Source organism: Lagopus muta, chromosome 7, assembly GCF_023343835.1.
Source record: "Lagopus muta isolate bLagMut1 chromosome 7, bLagMut1 primary, whole genome shotgun sequence".
Lineage (NCBI taxonomy): Eukaryota > Metazoa > Chordata > Aves > Galliformes > Phasianidae > Lagopus > Lagopus muta.
Window position 1 is genome coordinate 40,527,966 of NC_064439.1, and position 18,699 is coordinate 40,546,664.

Here is an 18,699-nt window from a genome sequence, read left to right on the forward strand (position 1 = left end):
CAAGTAAGGAAGTCAGAAACCATGTCTGAAATCTAGCTTTGAAGAATGTCAGATGTGATTCTCCTCCGAGTTTAAAGATGCAGTTCTTTTGTTTTAGCACGCAGTTACAAAACTCATTTTTCATTAGCTTTAAAAGCATCTGTGGTTTTCTATCAATAAGGATGAAAAAAACAAACAAACAAAAAAAAACCCAGCAAGTCACAGCTACAGCGTGAGAAATTCAGCTTTGTACCTTGTGCCTCTTGTCCAAAGAATCAAGAGCTGCTTTAATCACGTAAACCTCCCCAGGGACGCTCTTCATGATCACGTGCTTACGAGCCTGGACAAATTGTAGGCAACAGCAAACTGATCACATAATTGGGGCAGCAGATTGCTGGAAAAGCAGAAATGCACATCCTTTTGTCTATTTTGCCTAAGCCCTAGTTTCATAAAGCCAAACTAGCTGCTGCTGCAGAGGAATGTTGGACAGTCATGCTGAACTGCTGGAAAAAGAGGAACTCTCCCACCCTCTTTGTGCTCTGTGCTCTCTAGTTGAAAACTACGCTCACAGAGATTTATAGGAAGTTTGTTTGAGATTTTTAGCGATGCTTGCAAGCACAGCTTGTGACTTGACATCTATGTTACATTGTCGTACAACTGGCCACAGAAGGCTGATAAAGAAATACTGTACTTATACAAGAAATTCACTGTTGTACTCAAATCTTCAACCTCCTGTGAGCAGGGATACGTTCCAAAAACTACTCAGTGGGAATTAATCCTTTCAAAACTGCTGTTTAAAAACCCTGCTCAACATGGAGTATTTCTGTGAGGCTGACAGCTCTGAATCAGTAATGTTACATTTTTCTCAGTACAGAATTGCAGACAAAATGCTGCTTCAGGAGAATAGATACACCCCCATGTTTTGAAGAAGTACTAAGAAGTCCTTGTAGCAGCATTTCTATCATCTTTTTGTATTCATCCAGGATGAAATTGGCTGAGAAATTCTAAAATTCCTAGATAAAATCTTTTCCATTGCAATTCCACAGTCAGATTATCACCTTGAGTATGAGATCTGTGCATGAAAAAAGCTATTACAGTACTTCCCATATCCACCTGCAATGTTGTTATTCACTGTTGCATTGCTTCACTAACCCTGATGTAATATAACAAGTTCTTTTTGTTGCTTTCTGTACACTGACATTAAACCACAAGTGAGCACTCATAGGCTCAGTAATGCAAATAAAGCCATTAAATTCAGTTGTGCAGAACAAAAAGTCCATGGGAGAAAAGAACCAGCATATGAAAAAGTGGAATGATCCCTGCAATACTGATTATAACAAACATTTCTACGTGCAGATTCACCATTATGTGGTGCCTGCTTGAAAACAGCCTGCACTAAAAAGCTTCATCAGATGAATAAATATACGCATCACCATTTTTGATTTTGGTAGATTGAAAACTGCATTCTTACCCAGTAGCAGGGAGATGACTTCTTGCTCACTGCATTACAAAGCTGGGCTGGGTGAAGGGCATGAGATGCATATTGATTGCTATATTCCTACAGTCTTCATCCTGTTTCGTTACCTTCGTTTACCTGTGCAGTCACAGGCACAGAAACATCTCTCCAGTTCATGACAGCAGTGGTAATTAACATGCTTGATGTGAAAAAGCACATTCAGTTTTGGTAGATCTGTAAATTTTCTTTGTATTCAGCCTTTCTTTTTCATTCTTGTGTGTGGTTCATCGTATGCAAGGCACGAACACATGCTAAATGAAGCGGCAACAAGCTCCCAACTTTCTGACACCAGCTGTACAGATATGACCCATTGAGAACAAGCAGTGGCAGGACTGAGAGCAGGTGCACATGCACAGCATATCCCCTACACCATTAAAGGGACTGTGTTATGGGTGGGTTGCATTTAAACACATAGGAGCTCCTGTGATACAGAGCCAACACGAGTTTGTCTGACGTTTTGCAAAATTGTGTATTTTTTCATATATCCACATACTCCATTTTGTGCTTTATGACCTTTGTTAAGGCATGTCACACACACTGTTCTAGCGTTGACTAGTTGGCGAGTTTATGATCACACCCAAGGCAAAAGCTCTGGTTTGTGTTGGGTAGGTTTGTGCCTTAGTCAGTGCTGAATGTAGTCATGAGTGACAAAAGATAATATAAAATATGTGTGGCAGAGATACTGCCTGCAGCTTGAGACTGTTACGTCAGTCATAAGCAAGAGGCCATTGTTAGCCACAGTAGTTGTACAGGGACAGTAAAGCCAGACACTTTAAAGGCAGATGATATATGCACCACTCATGTCCAAGAGCACTCTCTCAGATAGAATACTGCAGTGCTTGCTTGTCCATATCAGCAGTATGATAAGACAAGATAAGAAGGGTGCTAATTCTGTACAAATGCTTTGAAAACTGGTGTCAGCCTTCCTGTCTCCCTAAGTCAGATCAGTGGTACCCTGCCCTGTCTTTCCTCCTCCAAAGGCAAACCCAACATGGTAGTCATTCTGCTCCTTCTTAACCATCTTGCCTTGCCACTAGCTGTGCTGTTTCAGTGATACAGTATTTCTCCTCTAATGGTTCAAGTGTAGAAATCCTCTCTCCAACATGTTTCCAGTTGCAGCGAATTCCTTCAATTAAACTCTGGACAAAATATCCTCTCTTTAAAAAAGTATATGTGTAGTGATCTTCTGTGTCCATCTAAACAAATGGAACAATAGCATGGTGAGAATTAATGGGTTTTTTTGTTGTATCCTGGGGGTGTATGAAGAGATGAGTGTGCTTGCAGCTGAGATGGTCTAAGGACATGGGAGAACAAGGTTTTCATAGTGGTTGTACTGAACCTTGTAGAAAGATGGGATAGTTGGAGAAATTTGACAGCTTTTAGGGCAACCAGGCCTTCTTCTGACCTGAAATAGCACCATTAGACCTCAAAGCTAAAGAAAGATGCAGAATAGTTGCTTGGATTTTAGGTAGGCTGTTTCTGAAACCAAATTCTTTGGAGTAAAGCAGACATTAGAAGGGGGAAGACAATGACAGAATACTTATTTTGTAAGGGAAGGAAAGAGGTGGGAATTGAGAATATTTCTACTGAATGCTTGATTTTAAAAGTTCTTGGGCCTGATACTGAGCAGGTGACCAAAAGCTAGAGGTCCTAAGAATCACTGTTTCATTTCAGTCATGGGGTCCAGGTTAGTTTTCTACAAATTTTGGTAGCACTGGATAATTGACAGGGATAATGGCAGGGCCTCAACCCCTGCCAGCTGCTTATTGACAACGGACGTGGCACTTTCCTCATTTTCCTCCAGTCATGGTCTGTTCTTTGAGTTCTCTGAGGAAGGGATTACCTTAGAGGCAGTGCCAAGAATAGCAGAGCCCCTCATTTGGACAGGGTACAGGACAGAGCTGTGACAAAAGACACTAATCAGCATGAAATAGGACTCCATGGAGCTGCATGTGCGCCTAGCCCAGATGACCTGTCTGTGATCACAAAGGTTCTCCTCCCTGGGGTCACTTCACATCAGTGCAAACAATCATCACTCACATAAAAACACATCTGATCTACGGTTTGCAAGCCATTTTATTTGCCAAAAACAAATTAGTTTCATATTATACCGTTTATGTAAAGCTTTTTTCATAACCTTCTATATGGAACATTTGAAATTTGGCCGGCTGCCAGACAGGCATTTTCATTTTGACTTCTACCCTCTGAGCAACATTAATAAGCCGTATTTCAGGAGCCTGCCTATGCATACGCTGTCTTTCTGAGTTTGATTCTCCTTCATCACCTCAGTAATTCGACACTGCTTTCTCAGTACGAATACAAAAGAACTAAGAGATGGATCAGACAGAAGGTCAGTGTATCTTGTCCCTGAGCATCAACAGGAGCAGATGTCTATGAGAAGGCTCTTGGGAACCAGGATACTACATGTGGCCAATTCCTCTAAAATACCCTCTGAGTTGCTGCCATCTCAGGCCTTAGAGACTTCTTGAGCCAGCTGTCATATCCGATCTAATAGTGCCTGATGGACATCACTGTCCCTGAATGTATCTGATTGCTTTGTGAGCATGCGATATGCAGCAGGCAAGGTGCACCACAAGTTGTCTGCCTGTTTCTTAAAAGTTCAGTAGCAGCTCAGATGCTAAAATCATCTTGGTTCTCAAAGTTCCACACTTACAAAGAGAAACCCTGTGCGAATAACAGGTCCTTTTTAATTCCACAAGAAAGTGCTTAATTCTTCTGTAAGATGAGGTGTATTTCTTCACTGTTACAACTGCAGTTGTTTTAGGGTGTATTTATGCTCACCTACTACTTAGGATTAGATTGTTTTAGAATAATGATGAAAAATGAAAACTTGAAATGCACTCGATAGTGTTTCAAATTCCTAGATCTAGATATGTAAGCCCAAATTGCAGTGGAAAAGCCTATGATTATAATAACCATAATAATTTGCAGGCAGCTAGCCTTTCATCTAGAAGATGAGGTAGGCAGAAGGGAGGTAAGAGTCCATTATGCTAACAATATAAAAGGCACTCAGACTCTGTAAGGTATCATTTAAATTGCAGTTTACTAGAGCTAACACTATAAAAACAGAATGGTATGGATAAACACAGAATTACAGAATATCTGGAGTTAGAAGGGACCAATAGTTACTATAGAGTCCAGCTTCTGATTCCACACAGCACCACCCAAAATCCAAACCCTATGTCTAAGTGTCATTATCCTTGAACTCTGTCAGCTTGAGGCTGTGACCACTACCTTGGGCAGCCTGTTCCAGGACCTTCTCTGGTAAAGAATCACAGAATCATTGAATGGTTTTGGTTGGAACAGACCTTTTTCTTATATGAAAAAAACTCTATTCTATTCATCATTTCCACAGCCATACAGAAAGGGTGTATACAGAACTTTTGGCTGCACACGTAGTGAAAAGCATGGACATGCAGGTGACCAAATTGCTGGTAGCACGAGGGAGCTGCCTGCAGTCTCCTCCACTGAAATTAAGTGGGAATATTTATCCTGAGGTCAAGGGATTTGTTCAGCAGTAACACAGGACTGAATGCCAGGCTGTATGTGTGGCACAGCATAGGACAGACAACGGGGGACACCAGACATCATAACAGTGGAGCACGCAGAATTTGGGGTCTGTGTTGGTGCTGTGAACTGCGCTGCATGTTACAACTGCTATATCATGCTTTTAGTGGGCTCTCATTACATTGCTAAATCAAAGTACGGCCATGTAAGGCCAAATATGTTGAGTAGGTAAATTTGGTACTAACATTAAATTCTCATTGCGTGGAACACCTGAGGTTACCTGTATTGGGTTCTGACAGCATCAGAGACAAAATCACACTGCACATACCATAATCTTTCCTTTGGCTAAAAGGTCTTTCCATGGGGTGCTCAATGAAGAGCTTAATGGGAGAGCAGTGGATTGAAAAGCATTTTTGCTGGCTCCCCACACAAGCTGAATTTACCCGCTACGAAACTCTCCCCTTATCAGCTTATGAACATATATCACTTTCAGACCTTGGCAGAGACTTCTGACCCAGTCTTCAGTTTGAAATCTGATGTCTTTTTCAGAGCCTGGCTGTTGACTCTGGCCTAGGACCTAATCTGTGACCCAGGCTACCTTTGCAGGTCCTCTGTTCACTTCTACACGTTTCTAGCAGACCTTTAATATGTGCAAAAAAGGTATAGTCTTGCAAGGCTTTTAGAGAATCAAACACATAAGAAAACCATGTGAACTAGAGGCTTTCATAGCCAGAATTTAAGACTAAAAAAAGAGTTAAAGACCAGCCTATATATTCTGAGAAACATAATGTTCAATTTTATGTTAGTTTATTTACATCTATTTTACTGCACAGACTCTTCGAACAACCTGACCCTAAGAGGAAATTGCTTTAATTCATGCATAAAGTCATAAGAAAAATCCAGCAGAAGTAGCTTAGTGCTGTCTCATTCTAATTATAAGCAAATATAAGGAAAGTCCAAAATTCCAGCTGCTTTAACCTGGAAAGGGTCAAAAATTGCTACACCTGCTTTCATGTCTGCCCACAGGGGCTGTCCACACTCCTGCTACTTATTGCCAAAGGTATAGAGTGGAAATTAAGGAACCACTCAAATGAAAATTTCTCTGTTGAATTGCCAGACTCCTTCGTGAGATATATTGAGACAAAGAAGCAGCTTGCAAAAATGAGGCCAGGGGCAGTTTTCTCTAGCTGACAGAGTAAGTAGGTTTATTGAAGAAACAAGTGGGAATAGAAGAAGTACAGCATGCCCAGGGCAAAGAAAAGTGTGTTTGTGCTCAGCACATCAGAGAGGTCATCAATGAATAGTTCTGCGTGAACGTCCGACCTCTGTGCTGCTGCCAAGGGCATGGAAACTTGGTAATATGAGAAGCAGCTTTCACTGGGCACCTACTATGTCTAAGATAAAAGCTATAGAAAATACACAATACACTGCACTCAGTTATTTCATCCACTTTCCCTCCTCCTCCACCATCTCATCCCATTTACCTGGAGACATCTCAATACACTTTCCAAACGGCAGTATGTCAGAAGGGCAATTCCGTCTGATTCAGATACCCTTTACACTCACTCTAGAAAGAAACAGAAGATCCAGGCATGAAAGAAAAGAATATTTAAAAGAGCTTCTGCTACAGGCATTTGCAATTATCCCTTCATTGTTTGCCACAGCAAACTCCTAGAAACCGACAGCCAGCAAACAAACTGATCTATTGAAACTCTGATAAAAGAGAACATGAGATAGATTTATTCTTTTGAGGTCAAATTCTCTATTAGCCAACTCCACTGACTTTAATTGAATGACGGAGTCATAAATTTTACAAAATTAAACTTCTCAGACAAAATCCTCTCTTGTTCTCTGCAGAATATTTTCGTATGTTGAAGCTAATGAATGATTTGGACTGGTGAAACAGTTCATACAATGAATTCATATAATTATTTTTATTCAGTGACATTTAAGATTGCTTCAAGTCACATTCTTTCCTAAAGCTGCGAAGGAGATGTAAATGAAGAGTCTCATCACTCATCACATAAATAATGCACTCGGACTCTCCTATTTTGGAAACGTGATTACTGACCAACATTTGCTCTCTGCAGAAACTTCTACAGACCTCCCCGCCTAAAAATGTTCTGTTGGTAGAAGATGAACATTTGACACAAGGACAGAGATTTCTGATCAAAATATTCCTTCCAAAACAAACTTTCATTTGTTTCATTTCAGCACTGAATGATATCAAATCACTGCACAAAAACAAGAATTAAGTACAAAAATTGGATTGGTACAACAGGAGAGATGGAAAATAATCCCCATCCATCCCACGACAGTAGTTTGTAGCTTGTTGGTTCCGGCACCTTTGTGTGAAATGGAAAGTGTGAATGTGAATCCTCGGAGAAGAAGGACCAAAATGCATCTGTCTCTCTCATGTCAGGGAGTGCTTTTCACGTCATTGGCAAAAAGGATAAAAACATCTGCCATCAGATGAGATTTTCCTCTGCCAGTTTCAAAGAAGGACCTTAACAGAAAAAAAACACAAGCCTGCACTTCTGGACTTCTTTCCTTGACCACTGACTGAGGGAGAACGAAGAGTGGCACTGCAACATGCCCTCTCTGGATGCAGATGGTAAGGAAATGGCTATGGCAGAACTTCATTTCCTTCTCAGGGCTTGTGGTCTATACTCTTGGGTCACACTGGTTTTGCCAGCTATTCCAACCCCAGAAAGTGCAATACCATGCATGGTCTGAGGAAAAAAACCACTATTTTTAACCTATTTTTAAATAAATTGATAAGATTTTATCTCTTAATAAATACTTGCCTTGCAAACATTTATTCCCAGAGGCTTAATGTAAGCACATTGGCCCTTATGTCTAGATCAAGAGGAGGCTGCATGCAGCCAGGACAGAGCTGTGCTTCTGAACACTGTTTTCCCCTGAGAACCAGTTACTTCAGAGTCTCTGGAAAGCAGCAGAAGTGACTTCAAATGATAACCTCAGCTCTTCTGTGCTTAAAATGCAGCCACAACACTGCCTACATGGTAACTTAATCAGGCTCAGGACTGAAATGGAGACTGAGAAAAGTTTAACACGTTCAAGGCAAGAGCTGAGAAGTGCTCAGAAGAAGAAACACAAATAGCAAGATATGCCAAGCTACAGAATGCAGAGATTTTGGCTCTTTCCAAGTAATTGCTTTGTTGACTTTGGAGTGTTATGCACTAGGTGTTGGGGTCAATTAGCAGTGGTCAACCAGCAGAACAGAGGAACTGAGGCTGTTTGAAGATCTTTTTTTTTTTGTTTGTTTTAAAATCTGTTGGTAGAGAAGGGTAAAGGAAGACAAAAAGGCAAAGAGGAAAAGTTAGCAAGAGCAACTGGAAGACAGAAAGAAGCAACATAAAGAAATAAATACCCTTTGCAATGAGAGAGCTTAATAGAGAATTGCAGCCATTAGCCACTGCAGAGCCTCTAGCAATTCTCCCTGGAAAGAAAATCTGTAGGCAAAACCCTCAATTGATATTAACAGAGCTCTCAGCCACTTTAGACCAGCATAGGATCTTCCCCAGGGAGGATCATAGATTGATTTTATGAAATCCTACACCCCTCCAGGAAAATGGCAATTTTCCTTTGCATCAGTGGATTTTTGCCTGGAACCATGATCCTGGACCTCAGGGGAGCTCCCTGCTCCACACACCAGGAACATTCAGCTCCAGCAATGAATGGGGATTCAGTGCATTAGCTCTCTTCATGTATGTTTATTTTTGCAACACCTTAACTGTACAGAATCACATCTATGCACTTATATCATTGCTGTGACCTTCTCTTAGCTCCTGACCATATTTAGATAGAGAAAGTGTCCCAGAACATTTTCCCACAAGCTCTTGGAAGCTCTGCTACCTTTGTATCATTGGCACTTTAAAATCTACCCTTTCCAGGGAAAAAAAAAAAAAAAAGAGACTTAAATCAAAACAGGGGTTGTGGTAAGAGGCAACATTGCATTAGGGCAGAGACAAGTACTTAAGGCTTGGCAGCTTCTGATTAATATCAGCCTTAGTCCAGTTCCCAAGGAAGATTTTCCAATTGATTTCTGTGGTGTTTGAATAAGGTCGGCACTGTACCTTGTGGATTGTTCCTTTCATCCGAGGCTCTCAAACACACAGAACAAACAGGAATGAACATAAAAGAGAGAAGAAAGGTCCCAGTTTTGCCCTCTTTTTACATGGATAGGTTCAATGGGACTTTCAAGGAGTAAACCAATTGTCTGATTTCTTTTAATTTGATGTCTTTATTCTATAATATTGAGAGGAGTATCATGCTGTACTTGCAACACCCGTTCTCTTGTTACTAATTGCCTTTGCAATCATCAGTAATAACACTGTTCCATTGAGAAGCAATAAAAATGTACCCAAAGCTACAATTTCTCTGATCACAAGCATTCACTGTTAAAATATTGAGAAGTATTTCCACAGTCTTCTGTGGGGGTAAAAATAAATAACCCACAACAACTTAGTTTTCTGCATTGCTGCTGCTCTCTGAAATGTCCTCCTTCTGGCACCAGTTCAATGATAACAGAATTGAGCAATATGGCTCCACGGGAAAAGATAACGAAGAATCAATGTCTAAGCAATTTCAGGATCATCTCTGAATTTGATGTCCAGCTGATTAGTTTATATCATAATGGTTCCTCGGTCCTATTTTAAGCATCTTCGAGAAGAACACTTTGTAACCCAGTTAAAATGCTTCCTCATCGGGAAGAAATCAATATCAAACAAGGCAGAAATGACCTCTGCCAAATTTTCTTACGCTCACCACAAGAGTGCTTAAAATATAATTCCCAGGGAATGTTCTGCAAAACTGAGTGAGTTTTAAATAATCCAGTGTAGTGAAAGGAGCTTCTAATGGTTCATCCAGAGGAGACCCAGGGAACTACAGGGCGGTGAGCCTCACATCTGTGTATGGAGCAGTTCCTCCTGGAAGCTATGTTAGGGTACATACTGCACATAGAGGTGATCTGTAACAGCCAGCACAGCTTCACCAAGAGCAGATAGGAGGGAGACAGACATTTTTACATGGTCTGGTAGTAATAGTACAATGGGGAACGGCTTTAAACTAGAGGAGAGATTTAGATTAGATGTCAGGAGGAAATTCTTTACTCAGAGGCTGGTGAGCCCCAGCACAGCTACCCAAAGAAGCTGTGGTGCCCCATCCCTGGAGGTGCTCAAGGCCAGGTGGCAGCCCTGCCCATGGCAGGGGGTTGGAACTAGGTGGGCTTTAAGGTAGCTTCCAACCCAAACCATTCTATGTTCTATGATTCTGTGCTGTCTCGTTCCTCTCCCTCTCTAAACAGAATAGATTGTGGCACCATCCTACAAACACTGGTGAACAAAGATTAGATTCTTCAGCCTTGGTCAGTCAAGAGCACAGGATCTGCGGCAGCAGAATTGGGTGCTGGAGAAATATCACACAAATGAGAGGCTTCACAATCAGTGCTTGATGGAAATGATCCATTGGAACAATACAAAGCATCATTTAGTGTTCCAGTGGGAAGTTAAAAGGATGATTAGGCTACTCTCTGGAAAAGGTACGTAGTTTCACATATGAAGTGTGTCAGGATGATAGGCAATTTTGTACTGCTTATATTAGAAGGCAGATTCTAGTCTTCTTCCTCAATTGCAAGAATGATTAAATTCTAAGCCAATAAAACAGGATAGTAAGTACTTTGCTTGTTTGAATGTGCCCTTTAAAAATTATGTATCATCACAATCATCAGACTGGTGAATGCTTACCAAATGCTCCTCTTTTTGCTCTTGGTGGTCAGAGAGCTCCTGGGGCTCTGGCATTCACACCCCAGCTGCTCAGCTCAGCCCCACTCCTGTTGGGAGCTAGATGTGTCTGGGCAGCAGAGAAACAGCTGGTGTGAGGTGTTCAGGAGAATAGCAAACCAGAAGAGGAGGACACCCCCCACCCCTTCTTCCTTGCTACCTCTGAGCCAGCTGCTGGCCACAGGGCTGGAAGGCAGATGGGCAGGTTGCCATGCCCTTCCAGGGTCACCCCTCTTAGGGAAGTGAATAGCACTGCTTTCACATTCTCCTCTGCTTAAAGCCCTGCTTGCACAAGCCATCCCAAACAAAAAACAGCTTTTTCTCAGGTAACACCATTTTGCATGGAGTGGGAGTTTGAGCAGAAATGGAGAAACAGTCCAGACTTGGGCTATAGCTGCAGGAAAATATCTTCATCCTCGTGAGACTTTGGTTATAACCACATTTTCACATTAGCAAGCTATTTAAAGCAAAAGAGCAATCTCTCTCATGCTCAGCTCTGGTCTCCTACTTTGTATTCCAGCCAGGAAGTGCCTGATAAAGGCTCAGTATTTTTCCATGAATTAGGATGCCTTAATTAGTAGAGACAGCTAACTTAAATTAGCCGTAGGAGCAGGTACAACCCTCAAGAGAGCAAAGAACAATGACTGCAGTACACTCAGAACAGCGTGAGGAGTTTTGCCTTTGGAAAGACATTCATCCAGGCAGAGCAAGGCGTCATTGAATATGCAGCTGGTAACTTAGGAGCACCCATTTTTGGGGGTGACGACAGGATGGCATGCTGTACTTTCCCTAGCTCCGAGTCAGGGGGCACAAGCAGTTATTTCTATTTCTTCCCTTCTTGCACCACCCAGAGGCACTACGCTGGGTGCAAGCCCAGTGTGCTGACGGCACACACCAACGTGGTTCCCCCTACACGTCAGCACATGGAGCATGGGTGGGAGTTGGGGCCAGAAGCCTGCAGAGGGGCAGGAGATCCAGGGTGGGTCCTATGAAAAATCAGCTGGTTCATGATTCAGAAATTGGCAAAAAGCCCTTTGAAAGAGGCCAGCTGGACAATGAAATGTATTTTCCTTATCATTTGCATTACCACACTTTTATCCACAAAGATGGACATGGGGAAGATAAGATGCAAATTTTGATCAGCAATTGCGATTGTTCTATCAGCAGCTCTACACTTGAAACTCTCTGAGTGCTTATTGCTGTGGGAAGAACTTGTTCTGCAGAACAGATATGGCAGTCTGCAGGTGCAAACAAATCTGCAGGTATAGCAACATGCCAGCAGAATGGGCTGTGGAAGGGTTTAGATGCTCCAGATACAAATCAAAAGTGCTCACTTAAGAGAAAATTGTTCCTGAAAACTAAAACTGCTGGAGCCAGATGGAGTCCTTATCACTGGCACAGATGCATAAGTAACAGCTGCCCTAAACTCTCTAGCTATTGAAGCAATGGCAGCAGCTTTTTGTCCTTGTACAAACAGCTGCAGCTGGACATTGTTTGCAAGGTCACAATTTATTTACTTCTCCTGCATTATTCTCTCACATCAGTTGTGAAGCAGGGCCCCAAGCCACTGACTTGGACTACTTGTGACTATGCCTCCTTTTCTCATCCAAGAAATAAACTAAAATACCACATCACTCTGGCCCAGCAGGAGCAGAGGTTCACTGGTGCATGTGAGACAGACAGCAGATTAAATTTAGCTCTGGAGTTCAGCTGATGTACTTTCTTCCAAGAAGCACATCAGAAAAGGGACATTGAAAACACGCTTGCAAAAGTCTCTGTGGGGTAACTCCTCTCCATGCAAGTAAGGATGTTGTGTTCCCTACCTTGCCCCTATCAGCTCTGCCTGGGACACCTCACTCACCACTCAAAAAATCCCAAAGAACTGGACAGTCTCAATGTGAGGTTTTTTAATGTGAGGACATTTTTAACACATTTTTCAGTTCCTTTTTCAGGATATCTGGATTGATGTGTGGGTTTTTTTAGCTCCTGTGTTCTAAAAAGGTAATCTCTTGAAAAGCCTGATTGCTAGTAAATACATCAGGATGGCCTCTTCAAGAAAACGATTAAGCAATTACAGTGAAAGATATTAAAATAAGGTTTCAGCAATACCACGAGATTGATTTGAGAGTGTTACAGGAAGCTGAGACCTGCTGTTCCATGATGAATGAGTTCCCTGAGAAAACCCAGTAAGAGGCCATAACATAATCACATAATGGAATTGTTCTTGAAAAATCACTTGCTCTGGGATTTGGAAATCAGCGGCCCCCAATGACCTTGCATTTGACTTCTCTATTCATGATCTAGGAAAAGAAAAGGTCGACAGCGACAACCAGTAAACAAAAACAGGCCTCCAGCTGAAGTAGACACAGGCAATGTCAGGTTTTTGAGCCTGTGGAGAACTCAGATGGGATGAGATCTGATTAGAGATCTTGAGCAAGATGTTGCTGGCTATCTAAGTAACAGGTCTAACGAGTCATCTAACAGCAGGGAGAGATAAGGGAAGGGCAAGCACAACCAAAGGAAAACTGGACTTTACTGATGTGTTGCATGGTCATACGAGAAGTCCACATGGTGCCTCAGACTTAAACATCAGCCAAGGCTATAAAACCAAGAATAGTGCAAATTGATCCTTTCTACCCCTAAATGAGAGTGGTTACAGCATCCCATAAGTCATTCTCTGGGGTCACTGGTAAGGCAGCTCTTGTGGTTGCAAGCAGATAGGAATTCTGCTTTTCTCCATGAAAACAAAAGCATGCAAGGGGACCTGGAAAGGCTGGCAGTGGCAGTAGCTCCAGAAGGGATTGGTCTCGTGCATAAATGAACTGAGGACTCTGTCCCCTATGACAGAAACCTTCATAGACCAAAAATTGTGCCCAGAATCATAGAGTTGTAGGGGTTAGAAGGGACCTCTGGAGATCACAAACCTCTTGCTGAAGCAATTTCCATATAGAAGATCACACAGGAAGGTGTCCAGGTACGTCTTGAATATCTCCAGAGAAGGAGATTCTGCTACCTCTCTGGACAGCCTGTTCCAGTGCTGCATCACACTCACAGTAAAGAAGTTCTTCCTCATATTCAGATGAAACTTCCTGTGTTGCAGTTTTTGCTTTTGCTTGTTTCCCCTTGTCCTGTTAGTGGGGACCACCAAAGAGAGCCTGGTGCCATCCACTTGATTCCTGTACTGTAGGTATTTATAAATGATCACTTCAAATATTACTTCCTGCAGCTCTGTACAGGACAGAAAGCTGTGGCAGACAGCTCACATATGCTGAGCATCCATGAAACAAACTGCAGGCAGAGAAGTTACAACTCAGAAATTTCTGTGCGTCCAACCACGCAGCCTCCCCAGCCATGGCAATATGGATAGCCTGCATTTGCAGTGCTAACCACAGGATTCAGCCACCTCTGCCACGGCGTGATGGAGCTAAGGCTGCTTTAAATGACCCAATTTTCAGACCGTGTGCATATCATACTGAAGTACAGTCTCAACTCCAGCCTTATGCATTGGTCACCCAGCACCAGCTTTTGAGAAGCTTTGATTGGTTACAGAGCAGAAACCTACAGCTTGAATTCCATGGCCAAAACTGAAGGGGTAACTACTGTGCTTAAAGCAAGTACTAAATCTCTTTGTTCAGTCCAATCCAGATAGGGACAAAAACAGTGATGTCTGCCTGTTCTGGCTTTTCCTGCAAACCACTCCTGGTCTTTCAGTCGCCCGTATTCCCTGTGGAACAAGAGTGGCACCTGGTGGTCAGATGCCCTTAGCACTCATCAAAAACTTTTTTTTTTTCTTTTCTTTTTCTTCCCAATTGAATGCAGTGGAACGTCAGAGGAGCACTTTGTATAACGCAGTCCTGACTGGCCCGATCAGTGACAACTGCTACCTGCAATTATTCGTGTACCTCACTGTTTTCCAGCACAAGCAGCACCAACTGACATTCCCACAAAACACCAGCTCCACAGATGATCCTCCTTCCCTACATTGCAATTCTCCTGTGAGTCGTAAGGAAGGAATGAGGACCTGCCCTGTCTTACTGAAAAGATTTTTCTTCCTGACTGCTTGGAAAAATAAAAATGAATCAGGGCTTCCTATGAGGGCAGAGATGAAATAAGCCTATTTCAAGCAGCTACCAAATGTGCATCCCTAGAGATGCTTAGGGCCACATGTGTCATGGAAGAAAATGCTGTTATTCTCCTGTTTATCAGCCATTCTATGCCTCATTGGGATGGGACTTCTGTAAGTCCCTGCACTCTGCAAACCCTGTAAATAATAGATGTGATCTGGGTCTGAATTTATGCCACGAGTGCTCCTCACATCAATGACACTCATCTGGCAAGAAGTTCTGATGCAGAAGAGCTCTGTCTGAGGAACAAGCCCACACAAAGCACTGAATCTCAGACATCTGAGCTTGGATTCATATCTTGCTGTCCAGTGATTATTTTATGGCTCATTACAAATCGGAGACTGAGAGGTTATCCCCTTAGATCCGCCTTCACCGGTTTGAGATCTATTTTTTGCCCAACTGCTCCTTTTCTACAACTCACACAAGATGGAGACATCGAGATTGGTAGATTCCTGCAGGTGTGGCAGGAATTGTCCAGAAGTGGCTGGGATGAGCACCAAAGGATGTGTGCAACAGTGGCATAGTCACTGCACTTACACAGTAAAACAGACTGGAGCATCAAGGACTGTATGAAACAAAATCCAGCTCTCCATAGCTGCTGTTCAGCAAAGAAATGATGAGAGCATGGATGAAGCCATTATACAGCAATTACCAAAACAAAGCTCTCAATGGCTGGTTTTCCTGTGTGCCAGGCTCATGGTCCTGGGTACCGTAACTGCACCTGAAATTCACCTGTTGGGCAACTTTCTGTGAGCCATCAATTTTAATGAAGATCTGCAGGTGCAGCCTGTGGATGGCTTCTCTGCCTTTTATGCCCAAGATATCACAAATGTGACAATTCATGACGTATCTGATAAAGAAAGCAAAGCAGTGTTAGCACCCTTCCCTCCAGAAGGCTTTTTCTCCTGTCCTGCTCAAAGGGATGCCTTCCACCAGGACATAACTGTCTTCATAGCTTAAGAAGCACCATGATACTGCTTTGTGGAAAGCATGTGGCTACAAGACATGACCCCACAAAGGGGCTGGAGCCACACAATGTCTTCTGCAGGCTGAAGGTTAACAGCACAGAAGTGCTTACAGAGAGGAAAGCACAAAAGAAGAAGTACAGAACTAGGTCATGTGAAAGCTGATGTAATTTTTGGCAAGATCTTTAAACCAGTTGCTGAAGTCACACACCTGCAAGTACCTGCAGTACTGAACGGAGCAGAATGTGTGCACAAGTCAAAATGACTAAAGTTAGCTGCATGCCATGACTGCACACACTGGGATCTGTTTGCAAAAGCTATCTCCCCCTTTTCACATCTCCAGATTTCAAGCACATTATCTTCTTAGCTTTTTTTTTTTTTTTTTAATAGCTCCCATATGTTTTGCCTCTACAAGAGTCTGAAGGAACTCGAGAAACTCATCATGGTCTACATGCACAAACCCAGGTTCCAGGAGATGCACACCTTCCTCTTCCCTATATAGGAATAAACCTCACGGCCCTCCTTCTTTGCTTGCTCCCCACGCTGAATGGTGCAGACCTGCAGATACCTCAGAACCACACTGAGCGTGTAGCAGCCAGGGAGAGCTCTGCGCTGCCTCAGCATGGGCCCTGAGCTTGCTTTGGCACTGGCCACAGCCAAGACAAGGCAGGTGGAAGCATGCACAGACACAGGCACTGTAACAGTTCATTTCCACTAAATGATCACATGTGCTATTTGCAGAAACGTGAAAACAGAACTGCACAATGAATGACGGATACTCCCCCTGGTCAGAGCTGTCAGGAGCCCCAGGCTGCTCTATTGTGCAGGACAGGAGGCTGCGCTCGCACAGGATTTTATGGTCTCTATTTTATAGGGAAGGAACAAGCACAGCAACACCACAACATTTACAAAATGATTGTAAAATCATTTGCATTCATTCGCATGAACATAAAATCTTGGCAGCCCCCCAGACCTTGCACATCATATCAAGAAGCTATCACAGCCATAATAACTGCCTTGCAGCAAATAGGGACCATTTCACTGATATACTAATTGCAGAGCACATCCTGCCAGGGCTCCTGGGGGAGGAGGAGAGGAAAACTGTGGGGAGGACTGCACAAGTGGTTCATTTGCATTAGATGCCCTTATTATTCCTCCAAGTTCTTACTTTTTGAGTATTAATTAAGGCTCACGCTGTGACAGCCAGGAGGCAGGCAGGCACACTGAATGACTGCCACATATTTCAGCAGGTTTCACTTATCCCACTGCCTAACACTTTTTTCAGGTCCCTAAAATCCTAAGTAGGATATGAGGGGACTCAGGAGTAAATTCTGCTTAGGGATAAAAATCTGATGGGAATAAAATCCTACTTTTGTACAAATAACCCTCCTGATCTCCTCCATGGACAATGTAGAACACCAGTGGGCATCCAGAACTCTCCTCTGCACCCAATCCTTGGGAGCCTCCCAAATATGAGACATGCTCCTGACTGCTTGCTGTGTGCGGGGTTTGCTTTTACAGCAGGGGGAAACAGTGGCTTGGGGCAGCAGATAGATTAGCACAGGGCTTGTGTTAGTGTCTCTGACACTAATTTAACTTCAAAAAGCAGGGTCTTTTTTAACAGTCTGCCCTGCATCAAATCTTGGGTGAGCAGTAGCATAAAATCTGGTACTACCACCAAAACTCTGCAGGTTTCTGCTCAAATTACGAGGAGAGTTCCTTCCACCCTTTTCTTTTTTTCTTTTTTTTTTACTCCCCAATGGGAAACACGCAGTTTTTTGTTGTGTTCACACTGCCATCATTGGATGTACAGCAGCAGGAAGGCTTGCAAATCTGTTCCTTCAGACCAAGTACCACCCTTTTCTCCTGCTCAGTCATATCCTGAGCTGTGCCACATCCTGGTGTCATGGAGAGAAGATACAGGGAATTCAGGGGCTAATTCCTAATTAGCACAGTCCTTTGTGTGTTTTGACCAGTCTGGAAAACCTGCTGTGCTGTCAGTGAGATTCACAGTTAACACTCCCTCTTTAAATTATATTTTGCAGCCATAGTGACACCATTGCCTGTGGGCTTAAGTGCACAGCTGGGCTCTACCAATTATATTTTCATAGAATCACAGAATGGTTTGGGCTGGAAGGGACCTGAAAGCCCACCCAGGCCCATGGGCAGGGCTGCCACCCAACAGCTCAGCTGCCCAGGGCCCCATCCAACCCTGCCTTGAGTGCCTCCAGGGACGGAGCACCACAGCCTCTCTGGGCAGCTGTGCCAGGGCCTCACTGCCCTCTGAGTGAAGAATCTCTTAACATCTAACCTAAATTTCCTGTGTTGGGAAACTTAGCTTGTCCCATCACTGCCTGCCTGTGTAAAAAGTCACTCTCTCTTGCTTATAAGCTCCCTTCAAGTACTGAAGGCCGCAGTGGAGTTTCCTCACAGCCCTCTCTTCCCCAGACTGCACAACCCCCGCTCCCTCAGCCTTTCTTCACAAGAGAGGTGCTCCAGCCCTCTCATCATCTTTGCTGCCCTCCTCTGGACACGCTCCAACAGCTCTGCATCCTTCTTGTGCCGAGGCCCCAGACCTGGACGCAGTGCTCCAGATCGCAGTGCCCCACGCAGGGCAGAGCGCAATCGCACCCTCCCCTGCCGGCCACCCCGTGCACACGCAGCCCAGCTCACCGTCGGCCTTCCGGACCGCCGGCACGTCACTACCTCTCGGCGCGAAGCACGGCGGCGCGCGGGCTGCCAGCCAATGGCGGGCGGCGCTGAGAGGAGGTCCCGCCCAGGCA

The 18,699-nt window shown here is 43.5% G+C and overlaps 1 protein-coding gene across 2 annotated transcripts in view; it reads right to left on the reverse strand.

Annotated features, from left to right (window-relative positions):
* Positions 1–18,685, reverse strand: part of ENTPD3 (ectonucleoside triphosphate diphosphohydrolase 3) — a 41,981-nt gene extending 23,296 nt beyond the window's left edge. The window contains exon 1 of one of the 2 annotated variants that reach the window (XM_048952213.1): positions 18,590–18,685. The gene's annotated coding sequence lies outside the window, so the exon portion shown is untranslated. Of the gene's footprint in view, positions 1–6,507; positions 6,564–18,589 lie in introns of those variants that run through there. The other variant, XM_048952214.1, reaches the window with a different exon arrangement.
* Positions 18,686–18,699: the final 14 nt, after the last annotated feature.